The sequence below is a fragment of the Humulus lupulus genome, chromosome 9 (assembly GCF_963169125.1).
Source record: "Humulus lupulus chromosome 9, drHumLupu1.1, whole genome shotgun sequence".
NCBI classification, from domain to species: Eukaryota; Viridiplantae; Streptophyta; class Magnoliopsida; order Rosales; family Cannabaceae; genus Humulus; species Humulus lupulus.
In genome coordinates, this window is record NC_084801.1 from 112,088,972 (window position 1) to 112,106,372 (window position 17,401).

General features: G+C 37.8%; 1 long non-coding RNA gene across 1 annotated transcript; it reads left to right on the top strand.

Annotated features, from left to right (window-relative positions):
• Positions 1-9,591: 9,591 nt before the first annotated feature.
• Positions 9,592-10,313, top strand: LOC133802139 (uncharacterized). The gene is made up of 3 exons (XR_009877162.1): positions 9,592-9,786; positions 9,888-10,057; positions 10,213-10,313. It is a non-coding gene; the product is annotated as an uncharacterized LOC133802139 (long non-coding RNA).
• Positions 10,314-17,401: the final 7,088 nt, after the last annotated feature.

Genomic DNA, 17,401 nt, shown 5'->3' on the forward strand with positions numbered 1-17,401 from the left:
TCCCATCATAGCATAACCATGCAATCTGCATAACAAGTCTACGCTTCTCTAGATGCAACAAGCAAAGAACAACATGGCACTAAGTTAGTCAGCACAATACAAAATCAGAGCTAAGAAGCTAACCTACCATCCCTAAGGAACTAGTCTCAGTCTCTGACTGCATCAGAACGAACACTTGAGCTAGAGTCAAGCTGTCAATCCCCATTTTCTCATCCTTTCTTAGCCTTGGGAGATTCTTCTTGAAATGTCCAACCATTCTACATAAGAACACATGCCCTTGCTCGGCATTCTCCCAGATTATGCCTCTTGCACCGAACGCATTTTGGGTAAGTTTTCCAGCTTTCATTCTTGCTTGCTCCAATAAATGGAGGTACCACTATCTGAGTTTCGTGCTCCCTAGCACTCTTCTGCCCAATCTGATGTCCTGCGCTCTCAACAGAAAGAGCCTTCTCTACCACCTGAGCATAGGTAGAGACTTCATGCACTGGGGCAACTCTAATGCCCCGAGTTATTCTAGGATTCAACCCCTGAATAAATCTTTCATTCCGAGCTACATCTTTCGGTACCATGTCAAAAGCAAACTTGGCCAGCCCATCAAATCTATTAACATACTCAGTTACTAATGCCTTTCCCTGAACGAGACTCAAAAACTCACTCACCTTAGTAGTCTTGGCTGCATAACAGTAATACTTTTCATTGAACAGCTGCCTAAATTCTTTCCAATCCATCACAGTTGTGTCTTGTGTCTAGGATACTACTTCCCACCACGTCTGGGCATCATCCAACAATACATATGTTGCACAGATCACCTTATCGTGACCCACCAGCCCCATGCTATCAAGAATGGAAATGATCATGCCCATCCATTGCTCAGCTCTGAATGGATCTAGGCCTCCCTCAAATACTGAGGGTAATACTCCTGGAATCTTCCACAGAGAAACTCCCATCTGCTCCCAACCCTAGGCTGAGCCAAAACTGGTGCCACTCCTGGCAAAACAAAGGAAGAAGTATTTCCCAACAGATTCTACTGTTGCTTCAAACACCTAATCTCTTCCTCATGCCTCTACAATCTTGATTGCAAATCTATAAGCATTTGTTGAAAATTCATAGGAGCAGATGAAGAACTAAAACCCTGGCTGTAACTCCCAGCCTCAGTATAACCACTACCAGGCCTCATAATCTGCCTTGAATATAAACCTGTTGATCGAATCTGCAGTCAATAACTTGACCCATTAATCATGATGAGCATATCAAGAGCTTTTCCCCACGGGATCAATCTTACCACACCACTTTCACAAACCACTTGCAGTACTAAAAACATGCCCATAGCATTCGTACATCAATCATAATCCCTGCTCTTCCAACATTCATACCATACCTCCAACTCTAGCATGCAAATATCACAATTATATATGTTCATGGAGCAGGTAATCATATGATCACATTCATATATATACTCATAGAGCATATAATCATATAGTCATGAGTCAGGCTCTATCATAATCTCATGCTCCCTAATAAATGTGCAGGTAAATCATTTACATTCTATTTAAGCAGTTAAGCACATAACTAAAGAAATAGTAACCATTCCCTGAGTGAAGCTATCTTCAATGATGAGTGTGCATGCCCAGCTTGTCTTCAGTAACCATAAACCTTGGCTCGCTTTGATACCAAGTTGTAATGCCCTAAACTCCAGGGACCGTTACGGTGTGCCTTATAAACAGTGCTAAACTCGCTAATTGAATCATTTGTCCATAATCGTGTAACTAAGTATGATTAGTGGTTTAGGATTAAAAATCTTGGTTAAGATATAATGTTTCATTAGAACGTTTATTGTATACATTGGGATTCCAAAAATATAATTTAAAGGTCTATTACAAGAAAATATTTACAACTAGTCGATCAAAGCGAAAAAACAGGGTTTAACCCTAGTTCCTCTTTCAACCCTCAGTCGTGGCGGTCGAGCAGCCACATATGTACACATCGTCACCTAAGCTCTCTAACTCAAGGATGGTCCAGCTTTCTTTTGCCTTTACCTGCACCACATAACACCCGTGAGCCGAAGCCCAGCAAGAAAACTTAATATGCTGATGATCAGTAATAACATGTCATCAATTCATAAGGCGCATGCCTAGCAAATATAGCCCTATTCAAGCAGGAAAATAAGTTCAAACAATGAACGAGTGACTGATCAACAAGTCACTAACAGGGGGTCTATACCATTAAACGAGTGACTAATTATCAAGTCACTAACAGGGGGTCAGTACCTTTAGACGAGTGACTAATTATCAAGTCACTAACAGGGGGTCTATACCTTTAAACGAGTGACTAATTATCAAGTCACTAACATGGGATTCCGCTCCCTCAGCCCTGTGACACAACAGTCACCTAGGCCTTTGGCCCTGGCTCTGAGTAACTAGTCTCAGACTAGAGAAGCACTTATAATTTTCATCGACCTTCGGGTTGGTATAGCATTAATGCTCCTAGAGTCATTCAACACTGATATCGATTAGATCTAATCTTTTATTGGCTCTATGTTCATGACGCTTATGCCGTTTTTGATTATCAGGTCAGTAATACGCGACCAGTGTCGATCCTGAATAGTCAGTGCCACACACAAGTAACCAATGCTACCAAACATATATTATGTGTCAAATATCCGAATACATGGCATTCAACATGCTTACTTAACAATTGCTAGCATAATTAGGATCATGCATAAACACAGAGGCTCAAGCTTTGATCAATCTCATATTCAATATTCATGGCATGCCCTATTCTCATGTTTCTCGTGCATCCCCAATAAGCAAGATTTGCTAAGCATTTAATATGCATTCAATGTCCACATTTCAACATTCAACAAGTCTCACTAATAACCACACATGTCGCATATATAGGGTACAATTTTCTTACCTTAGGTTCGGGCGAGAAATTATATAAGAACGACCCTTAAGAATGATAGACCTTTTAGTTCCTTAGCAGTCACCTAGTCATAACCAATTGGAATCTATTAATAAAGTAAATCAATAAATGGTTCACAATCTTGAAACACACTCCCGGGATTAATCCCACACTCTCAGGACTCCCAATCTACCCAAATAGTGTAAAGGAACCCATCCCCGAGCCTTAAAAGTCATCCCGAGCCCTAAAATAGGCTTGTTGAAAAATGGAATAGTGCTGAGGCGATGTTAGGTGGCGCTGAGGTGCTATTTCAAGTCAGAGAGACCCAGCTCTCTGCCCTGCCTAGCGCTGCAGCGCCAATTACAGACTAGAATCTTTCTGGTTTTCCCTCCTTGTGATTGCCCTTGAAACCAACCCTCCAAACCAATCTCAAACATTACCAAAACATCCAATTCAACCCCTAAACTTCATCTACATCACACCCTCATCAAAACCCAAGCAATCAAACTCAAAAACTTCCACTAATTCACAACTATCCACATCAAAATCTATAAGCTGAAAACTATATGAAAAATAGAGCAAAGCTTAAAGTTCATGGATGATTTCTTACCTCAAGCTGGTTTTGAGTCCACTTCAATGGATGAACCAAGATCCTAAGCTCAAACCTTTAATTTCTTAGCTTATTTCTTCAAGTTGGCTTCAAAAATTCCAAAGGAAGAAAGGAGAAAGTTTATGAGCGTATGAAGAAGGAGAACTCTGTTTTGGTTTTAGTTTTCTACAGGTTACTAGAGTCATATATATCCTAGGGGTGAAATGCCTATTTTGCCCCTAGGTCGATTAAATGTTTCTAAAGACTCCCAAGGGTAAAATCGTCCTCTTCCACTTATTTTGTTAATCATAATTAACGCTTTCCAATCCCCTCTATTCTCGATATTCTCAAATACCAAAAATGCATATCCCGTTACCCTTTAATTCCCAGCAATGATCTAATCATTAAATCACCCCGAGACTCACCCCGACTCTCGAACTTAATCCCGTTATGGCTAAACCGCTAATTTATACTCAAAGATCGTCTCATGCCGAATAGCTCGAACAAATCCACTTTATAATGTGGCCTCAACAATATATCACTGACATGCATACAAATATACAATTACGCCCTCAACGGGCCAAATTACCAAAATACCCTTGTAATGGAATGTGGACCCACATCCATGCATTTAACATCATATTATAATATAATTCACATAAGCATGCATATAATCATTTAATAACATAATAAATCAATTATGGCCCTCCCGACCTCCAAATCAAGATCCTAAACCTTATTAGGAAATTTGGGGCATTACAACTATCCCTTCCTTACAGAAATTTCGTCTTCGAAATTTATCTGACTTGCCCGAAATAAGAATTCCGCACAACTGATTCTAGTTTCCCAGGTCGTTCCCTCGACCTCACTGTTCCTGTAACATACCTTAACCTAAGGTATAATTTTGTTCCTCAGAACTTTATTCTTTCTGTCTCATATCTGGACAGGCTATTCCTTACAGGATAACTTAGCCTAAATCTCCAAATTCTCATAACTCAACTTATGAGTTTCTTTTAACCCATGTCCTCAGCATGGAAATACAAAATACACTGTATACCACTGACAGTACCTAAGGTAAGGTCAATCCAAAGTCAACCTGACCAGTCCTAGCTAGAACTCAAACTGCCAAAATAATCTAGGGCTCAACTTGCCCCTATCTCCTTATCCCTTATCATGGTGATACTTTTAAGGAAGATACAATCTTCTACTTGGAACTCCATGTTTCTACTTTTCAATTCAGTAACACTTTTCCATTTACTCTGAGAAATGAGCATCCAAGCTCTAACCTCTAATAATCTCAATGGTCCTCCAAATTATCTCAGGATCCAAAATCAACACCTCACCCATCTCATTCCAATGAACGGGTGATAAACATTCTCAAACATACCTCGTCTCATAAGGTACCTTTTCAATACTGGATAACTCTCTCTTTCTCTTTCTGATTTACCATCAGTCTGCGGATAATGAACTATGATAGATTCTATCTATATACTTCTCACCTTCCTTAACCCTTCCAAGACCTAGAAGTAACAATAGAGTCTTTATCTAATAAGACAGACCTTGAATTTCATGAAGGCGCACTATTTTTCTCACAAAGAGGTCTAAATATTGATCAGTTGTATTATTCGTCTTTATTGACAAAAGTAAACTCACTTTAAACACTGGTCCACATTGACCCAAACCAATTCACGCTTTCCCACTAACGTGGGCAATCCCACCGCGAAACCCATCACGATGCTTTCTTATTTCCATTATAGAATACTCAAAGACTACAATGGCCTTACCAATTTCTGAGGCTCTATCCTGACATGCTAACAGGTTAAGAACTTTGCCACGTATTCCATTATGTCCCTCTCCATCTTAAGCCATCAATAAAAACCTTTCATACTCTGGTACACCATCATGATGCCTAGATGAAGAGAATAAGAGAGTAGCATGAGATTCATCCAGAATATCCCATTTAATCTCAGTGTCCATCAGATTCCACATCCGATCTTTATACCATAATAAATTCATACCTGACACTATACAACTCTTAGCTAAGACTCCCCACTCAATCTTTCCTATCTGTGGTTCACTTAATTGTCTTTCCTTTTAATCCTCTCTGAGATAGTAATCTCAAGCATAAAACTGGCCACCTGGTCCACCAGAAACTCTACTCTAGTTCTGGTCAGATCCTTTAACCAACATGTTGCTTAAGCAATCCTTTTGCCTATCATTGAGGTGTCATAACCACCTACTAACTATTTCTAACCTACAAGAAGACTCAGAACTCTTTCCCAAGGCACATGTAATATCTTGCCCATCCAAGGAAACTACTGCCTACCGAGGCATTCCTTGACCTTGGCAAATCTCCACAAGAAATACATCACATTACCATCGTCCAAGACGATCACAAAGCCCATTCAAATAATCCTTTGAATGCTCTGTCCATCTGATTCAACAAGACACTCAACATTTATCAAACTTTCAAATCATAACTCAGCACTCCTAGTGCCCTTATCTGATATAACAACAGACTTCTGTATATCCTTCTCCCTGATCACTAGCTAGTAATAACCAGATCAAAGACCAATCTTGGAGAATACCATGTTACTCAATAACTGAATCCCTTGGGTCTTACAACTTTACTGAAGCCGTTCAATACAGTGTCTAAAACCTGTTTCCATTCTTGGCACCAATCCATTTACCATTCATCTCTTCATAGAAAGGGTAACCCTGGCACAGTCCCCTAATCCGAGCCTCATTGAAAACCTAGTCTCAATGCATAAAAAACATCCATCCATCAAGTTCTAATCCATTAAATAACTTTGGGTTATAATTCTAGTCTCTGGGACCTTGAATTCTATCAATCCGGGTGATAAAATCCATCCTGAGCCATAACTTTTGGATTCCCGAGCCTAAAACCTCCTTGGAGTCCAAAAACACACTAAGCGTCGTGGCCCCAAGAACCCATGCCGCAGCCTGCCTCAACCAAAATCTCCAACCCCCAAAACAGGCAATGCGCGTCGTGGCCCAATCCATGGTGTATCGCGGCCCGCCCTTCTTCCTGGGCTCCAAAGTGTTCTAGAGGGTCGCGGCTCAATAAGAACAATGACATGGCCCGACCCTTCGAACCCAGAAAACTCCTCCATTTTTACCTCTAAAACCAAGCCAATTTACCCCCAAAATCAACCCAATCATTCAAGTCAATCATCACAGAAGTTCTACTATAGTCTCAGCAACAAAACCTAACAATTATTAAAACTAAATCCCAAACTAAGTTTGAACCAGCATATCCTCATATGATAAATCCTGGTCTAGCTCCATGTTTTCATAACTTAATACATGCGTCGAATCTGATACATTCTTGTGGAGCATGGACACGTGAAAAACATCATGAACCCCTAATAAGGCTGGAGGCATCGCCGGTTTGTAAGCTACCTCTCCAACCCATTCCAGAATCTCAAAGGGGCAAACAAACCTAGGGCTCAGCTTGCCCCGAACACCAAACCGTTTCACTCCCCTCAAAGGTGAAACCCTAAGGAACACATGGTCACCGACCTGAAACTCTACGCTCTTGCATTTCAATTCCGAGTAGCTCTTCTAGCAACTCTGGGAGGCAAGCATTCGAGCTCTAATATTTTTCAATTGCCTCATTAGTCCTCTGAACCATCTCAGGACCCAAGTATCTCCTCTCACCTGTCTCATCCCAATGGATAGGTTATCTGCACTTCCTCCCATATAGCATCTCATACAGAGCCACTCCGATAGTCGCCTGATAATTGTTATTGTATGAAAACTCAATGAAAGGGAGATACTTACTCCAAGATCCCCCAAAATCCAGCACACAGGCTCGTAGCATATCTTTTAGTATCTGAATCGTCCTCTCAGATTGTCCATCTGTCTGAGGATTATATGTGGTACTAAAACGCAACTGTGTGACCATAGCCTTCTGCAGACTTTCCCAAAACTTGGAGGTGAAGGTGGGGTCCCTGTCGGATACTATCGACCTTGGAGCCCCATGAAGTCGAACAATTTCCTTCAAATACAATTCGGCATACCGCTCCATAGTATAAGTCGTCCTGACAGGTAAAAAGTGGGTGGACTTAGTATACCTGTCCACAATCACCCACATCGAATTATGCTATCCCACGGTCCTCGGCAAACCAACCACGAAGTCCATGGTGATATCCTCCCACTTCCACTCTGGAATCCCTAGAGGTTGTAATAACCCTACTGGCCTCTGATGTTCAGCCTTTACCTGCTGACATGTTAAGCATCTAGCCACATAATCCACCACGTCCCTCTTCATTCCTGACCACCAATACAAGGCTCTCAAATCTTGGTACATCTTTGTCGTACCTGGATGTAAAGAATAGGGAGTGGTATGCGATTCATCCAAGATCTCTCACCAGATATCAGAATCCATCGGAACACAGATCTGACCCTTGTACTTCAGTAATCCCATCTCTGAGACAGAATAGTCCTTAGTTGCTCTGACAAAGACATTCTCTCTGTGCCCTCTCAATTGGGAATCCTTCCCCTGTGCCTCCTTGATCCTCTCACAAAGTGTAGAATGAAGAGTGATGTTGGCTAGCTGACCAACCACCAACTCTATACCCGCGCATGTCATTGCCTTAGCTAATTTATCAGATATCTATCTTGAACTGAACAATTGTCCTGGGCCCTTCTGACTCAATGCATGAGCCACTACATTAGCCTTCCCAGGATGGTATAGGATATCACAATCATAATCCTTTACCAACTCTAGCCACCATCTCTGGCGTATATTCATATCCTTCTGAGTAAAGAAGTACTTCAAACTCTTATGGTCGATGTATATCTCGCACTTCTCACCATATAGATAATGTCTCCAAACCTTAAGTGTAAATACCACCGCTTCCAACTCCAAGATCATGCGTGGGATATCTCTACTTGTACTCCTTTAACAATCTTGATGCGTAGGATATCACCTTTTCGGCTTGCATCAGCACACACCCTAAACCCTGTCTAAAAGCATCACAATAAACCACAAACTTCTCATTGTCTGTCCACACATACTTAGTATGCTTCCTCATTAATTCAGCCAATGGTGTGGCTATCCTGAAGAACCCCTCAACGAACTACTGATAATACCCTGCCAATCCCAGAAAACTCGTAACTTCAGGAACGCTGCTCGATCTAGGCCAATCTCTCACTGCCTCAATCTTACTTGGGTCAACCAGAATCCCCTCCATACTAACAATATGGCCCAGAAACGTGACTTACGGTAGCCAAAACTCACACTTGCTGAACTTAGCATATAACCTATGCTCTCTCAACCGCTACAATACCAAATGTAGATGTTGCTCATGCTCTAACTCTAACTGAGAGTATACTAGTATGTCGTCAATAAATACAATCACGAACTTGTCCAAATAGTCCTTGAAAACCCTATTCATCATATCCATAAAAGCTGCTGGGGTGTTTGTTAATCCAAAAGACATAATCAGGAATTCATAATGTCCATATCTTGTGCGGAAAGTGGTTTTGGTTTGTCCTCCTCTTTAATCCTTAATTGATGGTAACCTGACTGGAGATCAATCTTAGAAAACACTATCTTCCCCTGTAGTCGGTCAAATAAATTGTTGATCCTAGGTAGTGTGTACTTGCTCTTAATAGTCAACTTGTTCAGCTCCCTCACTACATGAAAAAAATACTTTCAATAAGAACAAAAAAGTATTATCATATATATAACATAACACTTTTTGATGTGTTAAGGAAAGCGGTGTTATAGTAGGTCGGAGCACTTTTCATAACACTTTTCCATAGTTATTGACATGTGTTATGGTATAGCCTACGATAACACTTTTTTTGTGTTATTTTAATAGTTAGATAAGTATTTCATTATGCTATTTATAAAGAGATTATATAACACTTTCTTGTACTTATAACACTACAACAATTTTGACTATATGTTACATTAAAATATAACATAAATGAAGAAGCGTTATTAATGTGTAAGTGAAAAAAAAAGGAGAATTAATTATTTTTTAACAAGTCGTGTCTGTGTTAGGCGCCAAATGAAAAAGAAATAAGGCGCCATGTGAAACTTTTGGTCTAATCCCACATCTGCTCTCATTGAATCCCTAAACCCTAAACTACCCAAACCAGCTCCCTAAATCAGTGTCGCCTCCTCTTCCTCTCTCTCTCACTTAGTTTCCTCAGCCCTCTCTCTCTCATGCGAGTCGCTGAAATGCACCATGACTGTGCCAGCTTCCCCGTCATTCTTTCTCTCTGATATCTCTCCCGCTGGACCTCTGTTTTTCTGTGAGGTATTTTGTTTTTGTTTTTTTAGCATTTAGATTTCAATTAATATCATATAATCAATGTATATATATATTCAATTTATTTGAGTCGAATGCCATTTCAATAGACACCAATTTCTCAGCCTAGAGAGAGAGAGAGAGAGCGAGAGAGGGAGTCGCACACAGATATGGCGGGTCAGATTGTTAAAGCAAGGAGGGATGGAGGCATGCATGACATGCCCTCTTTGTAATAAGCTCTTGAGCGAAGCTACTACCATCTCTCTCTGCCTCCACACGAGTATGTTCCTTCTCTCGACTATTTCTCTCGTCAATTCTTCTTTTCTCTCAAGTTTTTTGATGATTTTTGTGATCTGGGTTTGCTTTGTTTTTGCGTTTTGTGTGTCTGCGTTTTGCATTTTGTGTGATTTTTGCGTTTTGCGTTTCGATCCCAAGAAATGGGTGAACTCGGCGTGTCAGACTCGGCACCCGGAGGACTCAGTCGATAACCATCTCGTCGATATGGAGATGAGGCTCCAAATCGTATCTGAAGAGATCTCTGCCACGCTAGAGGAGCAGAGCTCCGCCGCCCTACTTTGCGTGCCACGAGCCACCCGCGATGTGATCCAACTCCGCGACGATGCGGTCTCACTAAGCTCCGCCGTCGCCGGAATCCTTCAGAAGCTCAAGAAGGTACCTACATGTTATGTCTGTTTCTGCTATGTTTCTTCTTTTTACCGCAATTCGCATTTGGTTTTTTAACTTTATTTTTGGGTTCAATTCACTAGAAGACGTGAAGTATGGAAAATTTGGACAATATTAGGATGGCGGTGTCAGATTTACTGCATTTTATAAGTTAAGAAAGTATAATCTTTTAATTATGCTATCCCTTAATGCCAAATTTGAAGCTTAATATATTTCTCAATTGCTCAACTAAGTTTTTTCAATTTGCCTAAGTGAACGAGGGAAATTTGAGGAAGATTTTCTAATGAAAATTTTTCAATATTATTATTATTATTTTTTGGATATTTGAGAACTACGATTGTGTAGTTTGTGCTACCTTTTGAGCTCAATCTCTTGGCAATGAGTTAATATATTTTTGGAATAAATTACAAGAAGGCAGGGCACCCTTTTGGTTAAAACGTCTCGTTTTTGCTTTTTCTGCTTAAAAATAAATGTAGATATTATGAATAGATTATTGCTAATGTGAAAAATGGAATTACGTTGAGTTATATGCATGGATATACGCACACATAACTGAAATAGTTGCCTAAATATATATATTCTGCTTTGCAATATGTTGTAGAGCATTACTATAAATTATAGTAGCAGGTTCACATTGATATACCCACGTTTCAGTACATTTACTAATGTAATTGGTTTATATAATTTACATGGGTAGACAGCTGTTGCCGGCTTAGCTTTGTTTATATGGTTTGAGATTTTAGCTTCTCACTTGATACATATGTATAATTATAGTTCAGAGGAAAGGAAAGCCCTGGTTGAACTTGTTAGCTATGTTAAAAGCATTGGATCCATGATGCAGCAATGTGATACATTGGTGGCTGATGCTTTATGGGAAATAATACATGCAGAGGTCCAGGATTTTGTCCAGAATACATTGGCTACTATGTTGAGGACTACCTTTCAGAAGAAGAAGGATCTCTCTAGGTGGGATTTTACTTTGTTTTTAGTTATTTAAATGGTTAACATATTTGTTATTTACTGTGATTGACTCAATTGGACATTCCATCTAAAAAGTTGATGCTACCCTGATATACACTATGCCTAGAATCATTACACTAGTAAGACACAACAAATTTCCAAATGAAAATATTTCCTTTCCTGAATTTCAAGGCTAATTCATTTAATATCCTATTATGTATATTAGTTGTATTACGAGTAGGATGTTCCAAAAAACTTATATGTTGATTTGATTGCTAATTTTCAGGATTCTTTCTGATATGCGGACCCTTTCAGCAGATTGGATGGCAAACACAAGCAAGTTTGAATCTGAGATGCATTCTCTACAGCATGGAGGGGAAGAAAGCAAAGGAAATGTATTTTTCCCTAGGCCTGTTGCACCAACTGCTTCTCAGGTTTCTTTTCTCTCACTTTTAATTAATGTTTCTATTTTTGTGTGTTTTAATTCTTTGATGTTAGCTCAGTTTCTATTATCAAAATAATTGTAAAAGCTTATGTTTGAGATGAATTGGACTAAAGGAAACACTTTATGATGAATTGGTTCAAATTTTTTCACTTAAATATTAGGGCAATATCTTTGTACACCTTCTTCTGTTTGTATTATTCATGTCAGTAATAATACAAGTTGTGGTCCTTTGTTTCTAAAAAAACTACTAGGGCAATATGATGTCCGTGTTCGCATATGTTTACATGTTCGTGTTCAAATTTTTGAGATCTGCCCCAGGCCATAACACCTCATTACATGCAGATTCTTTGGTCATTTGTAGAAACCATGAATTTTAGCCACTTGATTTTAATTAAGTAAATTTGAGAACTATGAGAAACTTGGTTGGAGGTATACAACCAGTACTTTTTTGAAATCTTGTACATAATCCTCCTCTCTTTCTGCAGGTATGTTGTTGGACAGTACCCGAGGTTTCTAAGAGCTCACTGGAAGTTCCTAAAAACTGTTGTGAACAAATTGTTTGAGTTCATGCATGAGACACATCCTGGTGTTCAGGTTTTTGTTTTGTTGTTGTTTTCTTGTCTCATTAACAGTTGCAAAACATTTGCTTGAACTCTTATTTATTATAGTGTCACTAAGTGTTTTTATTTGTTATAGCTAGCTTATTAAGTATATTATAAGTGTGATCTGAAGCTCTACTCTCTTAAAGTTAAACTATGATTATTTGCATATCAGTTTTTGCAATTGTATTTCATTTGCATATTTTAGGTTCTTGATCACAGAAGTGAAAAGAAATGAAATTAGATTTCAATTTTGCATGTTTTGTAAATTTGTTCTTCTATTTTATTACTTATTTTTTTGCCTGAAATACTATGTTTTGCACACTACCTTTATGTCTTTTTTTGTAATGATGAAATGGAGATCATTGGCACTTGTCTAATTGAGGATACAACCAAATTGGATTGTGAGAATTTGGCCATTTGATAATTGAAAATTCGCTTCCATATGCAGGCAATTTATTCATTCATTTAAGGTTGAATATATAAGAGTTTTCTCCTAATTAATTGCTTATAAAGATATATTCTGATAGCATACTATCAGCATTATTACAAATGAGAAAATTAATAACTGATCACAGCTGTAAAATACGGCTATAATATCACCTAGAATCAATGATAATTTCAACATTAAGTAATAGCAAAGTTTTATGCAAAATGTATTGTGTAGAAATATTCTTGTCCTCTCTATTTTACATTTCTGAATTGCATTTCAAAAGTTCTCTGCATTTATTTTTCCTTCTTTGCATAATGGTTCTTAGATGGTTTTAAATTTTTTCCTTTTCAAGGTTGGCGCTAATCATTTTTTAGGGGGGGCATGATTTCTATTATTCCTCTTTAATGGGGAATGTTTATGCTGCCTAATTAAATGCTTATTTATTTATTTTTAAATTTTAATTAGTCTATTTCATGGTTTTGCTTCTTAGCTGTTTTGAGGGCACATTGGTTTTTAAAGTCAGTCGATTCGGTGCCGGCTACTTTATTGGCTGCGATCAACACCCAAAAAGCAAGTAAGTTCGGAGCATTTTATACTGCCTGATAATATGTTGTCTTTGGCTCCTTTGTGTGCATAGGTTTCGGGGGACAACTTACTATATTCAGCTAATTGTTCGGAATGCCATTAGTTGCTTGCTTTACGCTTGTGGTATGTATTCTCCAGTCACACGAAGAAGTTAGTTATTTAAATAAACCTTTGGACTGGATTTCAGTAGAAATGACTGGACAGGAATATTTTTAGTCTTATACAGTGTCTGGTGCACTTTGATAAATTTTAGTATATAGATTAGTATGTTTTCTTTAAAAAATTAGTAATAGTTATGAAGTTAATTTGAAACTTACAAGTTGTCAAAAATCATATCGTCAAAAGAAGAATAAAATGATAAAACAAACAATAAGATGAAAGGAAGATTACAACACTAAAACATTGTTAAATCCACTTCACTAAGAAACAAAAGAATTACTTCAGCCGCTTAGCTGAGTCCTACAAAGTAGGAATTCATAAAAAGAGGTAGAACTAAACAACCTGATCCTTAAACTAAAATTGGATAAGCTCTTAATCAAAATCATATTTAGGCTTCTTTGTTTGATGCTTTTGATAATTAATATGGTTTTTTTAAGAGTTACTATAAGCACTTATCAATGTTTTGGTAAAAGATGAAAGTATCTTTAGAATGGGTCCATTATTAAGAGTTGATCATTTATGCGCTAATTTCATCTAATATAAATATTCAACTGATTGCTTTTTGACACAGTGGTAATATAATATTTTGTATTGATTGCTTCAATGCTTTTAGCCAGGTCTTAATGAGAAATTAAAATCCATAAAGCTTGGAATTTTTTTAAGGTGCAACCTATTGGCATAATCCTTTTTGTTGCTATCATGACTACAAAAGGCATGATTCTATAGCTTGATTTCTTATAAGTTTTCACCATGTCATTTTAGCTTGTGATGAGTATTTTCATCTGTTATGGTGTATTCAATATTTCATCTGTTTTCTGTTAATTTTGTTTGCTTGTAGGTGTAATGACCCACTACTCTAGACTTTTTGGACCATTAACGAAACTATACATAAAACTTACATTTTTGCGAAAATACCATAATTTATCAGAAACTTGTAGAAACAAAGTTTACTTTCATAAAATAAGTAGGATATGGGTACCCATTGTCTTTAAAACAAAAATAACTTAAAAACTAAAAAGAGTTACATAGAAAATGCGGAAAATACATTTAAAACCATAAAAACATAAACAAGACTACATCCTCGAATCGAATAACGCTCGGCCCCTTGACTCCATTCACCATCGATACACATCCTCTAAGCGTCACGAATCTTTCCACCTCTAAAGCTTATTTCCTGCACATAAACAGAAAGGAATGAGCCTAATGCCCAGCAAGGAAAAATCTAACACTTAATCATATACATAATTTCATAAGAAACATAAAGACTTAACATAATACATATAACATACACTTATTATAATGGCCATTATTACTTGGGATCCCATAGACTAAACAAGCATATGCCCATGGGATTAGTGGGGTCCTACTAGCTAAGTAGGTCATATGCCCATAACCCATTTGGGGTCTTGTTAGTCATATGGGTCATATGCCCAAGCCTACAAACATACACATATACATATCATAACACATTTGATAGCATAAAACATAAGATAACATAAACATATAACATATTGATTCTAGCCTATTTTCCTTACCAAAGTTACTGTAGGATCCAAGAACTTTACTTAGCTAATTGTTTAGTAGTATTATAGTATCTTTAGTGTTATCTTTCTTACTATGGATTTTTGGTTCAGACCGGGAATTTTTTTGGACACTCATAGTAGTACTTATAGATTTTCTAAGTTTAACCTATAGTTTAAGAATATTAAGTATAACCTAAGGTTTGATTAATGTGACTGATATTAAGGATTATATTTACTATATTATAAGGTTTAGACATCAACCAATAGGATTTTAAGCACATGTTATGAATGGTGATTAAGGATTAAAGATTTTTGAGGATTAAATATAATAAGGAGTAAAGTTTGAATGTTATAGGGTCAGTCAGCAGCTTTGAGTACGTTGAGGGCTTAGTCAAGGCTGTTTACTCCATTCAAACTTAGTTAAAAATGTGTAATTTCGTGTTTAAATATTCAGTGTGTGCCGATATATCGCAGCTATAGGGGGCGATATGTCGCAGCACGTAGATACGGAAAACACGAAACGATGCACGGTCGCCTCGGGCATACTGGCCCAGGCGATATATCGCCTACAGGGGGCGATATATCGCCTCCTTCAGCATGGATTCAAACTCTTTTGAATTCATTTCCTTTCAGCCATTCAAACTCCTTCAACAGTCCAGCATCTTTTGAACGAGTCTTCAGCCTCTGCTGAACGATTATTCAAATGATTTTCACCTAAAAAGCCATTATTTTTATTCAAGTAAAATCAAGATATTTTCATTCCCAAACTCTATAAATAGGACCTAGTACCCAGCCATTATTCACCATTTGCTCTAAGTTCAGAAGCTGCTAGTGTTAAGTGAGTGTGAGAGTGTAAACACCTGGTTTGGGGAAAAACTATAAGCTTAAACATCATAAGCTTATCAAACACTTTGGGAAGGGAGTTCTATAGTATTTTGGTGGAGGTTAGATTGATCTTGCAAATCTTTGAGGTAAACCCGAAACTTTGTTTCATTTATTTCATGTTATTTCCTTTCTCACAACCTTCTACTCAGTCCCCTAACCTCATTCTTATTTTGGTTAGGGAATCCAAGTTCTTAAGCATAGAAGTTGGTAAGTATGTTTTTATGGTTTAGTCTTTCCATCTCTTTCATTTCATCTCCTTTCTTTAGACTCACTCTTTCATTATGGTTTTAGGAGTGTTCCAAAAGTCCCAACTCAGTCCATTATATCCCGGTAACTTTGGTAAGGAAAATAGGCTAGAATCAATATGTTATGTGCTTATGTTATCTATATGTTTTATGTTATTAAATGTGTTATGATATGTATGTATGTTTGTAGGCTTGGGCATATGACCCATATGGCTAACAAGACCCCAAATGGGTTATGGGCATATGACCTACTTAGCTAGTAGGACCCCACTAACTCCATGGGCATATGCTTGTTTAGTCTATGGGACCCCAAGAATAATGGCCATTATAATAAGTGTATGTTATATGTATTATGTTAAGTCTTTATGTTTTCTTATGAAATTATGTATATGACTTTGTGTTAGATTTTCCTTGCCGGGCATTAGGCTCACTCCTTTCTGTTTATGTGCAGGAAAATAAGCTTTAGAGGCGGTAAGATTCGTGACGCTTGGAGGATGTGTATCGATGGTGAATGGAGTCAAGGGGCCGAGCGTTATTCGATTCGAGGATGTAGTTTCGGTTTTATGTCTTTTTACATGTATTTTCCGCACTAATTATGTAATGTCTTATTATTTTAAAGTATGTTTTTGTTTTAAAGACAATGGGATCCCATATCCGTTTTGGTATTTACTTTGTAAATAACTCTTATTTTGCAAGTTACTCAATATATTATGGTATTTTCGCAAATGTAAGTTCTTTTAAGGATTTTATGTATATTTTCGTTAATGGTCCAATCAGTCTAGAGTAGTGGGTCATTACAGTTTGTATCAGAGAAAACGGTTCCTTCGCATGAAGTTCTCCTCGATACACATGCTCAAAGCTCCGAATCTGACCGCCAAGTAAGTGTTTAAGTTACAAGTTACAAGTTACTTTACTTATGTATATAGCTAACTTTAGTGTTTATGTTTCAGTTAAAAATGAATGGAGCTTTAACCTACCAAGATTTCTGAGAAATTAAGGCCTTAAATAGAATAAGGGAGCCAAGAAACACCGTAGGAGCCCTAGAAAGGATTACTCGAAGGTTGCTTTTGTTTCATCAAGAGATAGGTGGTCTTCAAGAGGCTAAA